Below are 3,288 nucleotides of genomic sequence, written 5' to 3' on the forward strand. Positions count from 1 at the left end.
GGACTTTCTAACGTGGGCGTGCACCAAACCGTGCACGAGATAAATTCTAACTTCTACATAACCTACTATAAAGATACACGGGCTAACTAGCCCAAACTTGGTAAACAAGGCCGATTCACATATCTCTTCTATATGTATATCTTCAAATCCGTCTTGATCGCGGCCCACCTACGGCTTGGTCAAATTCCGGTGATAACGAGCAAGATCGAGTTATGGCTCTTCATTATGTGCCTTCGAGCTTCAGACTTGCCGACTTCTTCACCAAGGCCTGCACTCGAGCACAGCATGGTTTCTTTCTCTCCAAACTCAGTGTTGTTGATCCACCATGAGTTTGAGGGGGGGTGTTAGAGTTGTATAGTTCCTTTTCCGTTATTCCCCAGTGTATGAGGGGCTTACCTGCACATTGTCGCGAATTTTTTTTAAATAATACGAATTTTTTATTTAAGTGCAGGAATAGCGCGCGTTTTCAAAAAATTTGGAAACTGTGATCTGGTCGGTCAGCTGCCGACCGATCGGACAGCTGCGGGCCGATCGGCCAGCTATCGACCGACTGCAGCATGCGTCGCAGGCGGGGCCAGGCACCAGACCTTATCGGTCAGCAGCCGACCGATCGGCTCGATCGTGGGCCGACCGTGCATGGCATTTTCTCGCCGGCCCGCGGACGCTCCCTTGACGCCCGTTCTCTTTCTTTCTTCCTTCCTCTTTTCTTCTTCCTCCGGCTGTTCGTCGGCTGCACACGAGAAGAGCTCCAAAACTCCGTTTTTCTCAGATCCCCACTGATTTAGCCAATAAAACTTCACCATTTTGCTGGTATTAGTTGAGGGAAGCCCGATCTACAGATGGGTTAGGGTTTGGAGGCGTTTGGTGGTGCTGTTTAGCAACAATGGTGATGAAGTGGTGGAGGTTGATGGTGGTGTAAGGGGCTGAGCTGCTCGCTGTGGATTGGTGGTGGTGCCGATCTGCTGCGTCGCTGTTCGTGCTGCTGCTGTTGGAGAGGCTGCTCACGCTACAAGGGTAAACCCTAATCTTTCCATATTAGTGTTAACTGTGTAGGTTAATGTAGGCTGGTTTCAGTGTTAGTGTATTTATGTGGGCCGGTATTAGTAGTTGACGCAGACGGAATTTTTTTTAGGTGAGCAAAGATGACAGATGTAGTGAAGATAGTATTTTATTATGGTATGGGTAGTGTCCGATCAGATGAAATGGGAGTTAATCTGAGTGAGTTCAAATCTGTAGAGATGAATATGACTGCTCCTAGAACATGGACAATTGAGCAGGTGAAGGACTGGTTGACGTAATGTTTCGGGCTTAATCCTGAAGTGCACACAGTGGGTGTGCATGCATTGTGGACTAAGTCGATCACAAACATTTTGTGGTATCTGAGGCATGTAGATGATACCTCTAAGTGGGTGAGCTGGTTAAAAGGGTCTGAAAGGAGAGGAACTAACCCTGTGGCATTAGTTCTTCCGGTGGCGAAGGAGGTAGCGCCTCCTGAAGGCGGTTACAGTGGAGGAGGTGGTTACGAATCAGGCCGGAGCTGAGCCAAGCACCCGGCGGTGGCGGTGGTTACGAGCCTGAACAGAGCAGCCATGCGAAGATGTTTATAGTGGCCAAGGTGATGGTTACAGTGGAGAAGACGGTGAGGTTGATGGTGACGAAGAAAATGGATACAGGCAGAACCAGATGGAAGAGGAAGATACAGAAGGTGAAATTGATGCTGATGATTCCGATGAGTCTGATGATGGGGAGGAGGTGCCTATTCCCGGCGAGATGGAATCATAACTTTTCGTCCGCAATGACAATCAACGATGGTCTTGATTCTAACCGGGAGTATCACCGTAACAATGTCGCCGTAGGGGCCATGTTTCCGTCGAAGCGACATATGCAGGATGCAATAATTAAGTGGGCAATGGCGAGTCGAGGCAGCCGAGAACAACCGTGTCATCTGGAAAATACCTGACGATGGAATGTGTGGACATCAATTGTCCCGGAAGGGTGCATGGGTATGTTCCTAAGTATGACACAACTTGGCGTGTGAGCGACTTTGTGCCGCATAGTTGTGAGCTTGCAAGTATCCGCAATGATCATTGCAACTCCGTCGTCTAATCTCATAGCTCGGTCTGTTGTACACCGAAATAGTGGAAGGGCAAGCCATGAGAGTAAACGCCATCCGTGAAGAATGTTAAGAAGCATCATTTTTACACCATATCTTATGGCAAGGCTTGGAGGGCTAAGCAGAGGGCGATGGAAATGAGGTTTGGTTCGTTTCGAGACGCATACGACGCTCGTTGTTTGTTTGCTGCGTACGCCGCGGCGAGGAATCCAGACACATATGTGAACATCCGGGACATGTTTTTGCCGGAGTTCCCATCTTACAGGGTTCTGCATAGAGTCTATTTCTCGTTTGGTGTATGCATCGAATCATTCAGACACTATCGACCCGTGTTGTTCGTTTCACAGTTCACAACACCGATGAGTGAGGCACAAATCACTAGGAGTCTCGAGGCGTACCTTATGTGGCTGCTTGGGAAGGTGATGTTCACAGAGAACCATCAGACCACCATCAGCAGGCGCTACATCCCCATTGCGCAGGAGATAGCAGAGGCTACAACCGCCGACGACATCATACCGCGGAGTTGGGGTTCCGCGGTTCTAGCAGCCACGTACCGAGGTTTGTGCAATGCTTGTACACTTGTCTCCCCCAAGTCTGGCCTTCTTGGCTGTCCACTGTTGTTGCAGCTGTGGTCGTGGGAGAGGTTCCCAATTGGTCGACCAGACATAGATGCTGAACGCCCTTTCGAGGCAAACGGGTTTGATGATGCGGACCACATCGACATGCCTACGTTCGGTATACTTTGGACACGTCGCGAGGTACATGTAATTACTATATTTCTTTTGTAATTTATACTACTATGTGTGTACCTGACTATAGTTCTTTTTCTGTCCGCAGAGACGATTTGCTCGCGATCAGGTCAGGAACTGCTACCCTGCGTTCACTGAGCAGCTTGACGTGCTCGATGATAGGGCGGTGATCTGGGAGCCCTATACAGCGGCAGCAGTGCATGCAAGATACCCCGGCGGGATCTCAATCCTCTGCTATAGAGATTGTGCGTACTGGATGACACAGTCGAAGATCATCTTCGATGTGTCCGTGGAGGTAATGGCCCAGCAGAGGATCATGAGACAGTTCGGTTCTCGCCAGTTGGTCGATCCTCCTCCACCGATAGCACCTCTCCCTGCCTACGTCCACAAGTAAGTTCAGAGCGTCGCTACGGTTAAGATTGTTCA

The sequence above is a fragment of the Lolium rigidum genome, chromosome 7, assembly GCF_022539505.1.
Source record: "Lolium rigidum isolate FL_2022 chromosome 7, APGP_CSIRO_Lrig_0.1, whole genome shotgun sequence".
NCBI lineage: Eukaryota > Viridiplantae > Streptophyta > Magnoliopsida > Poales > Poaceae > Lolium > Lolium rigidum.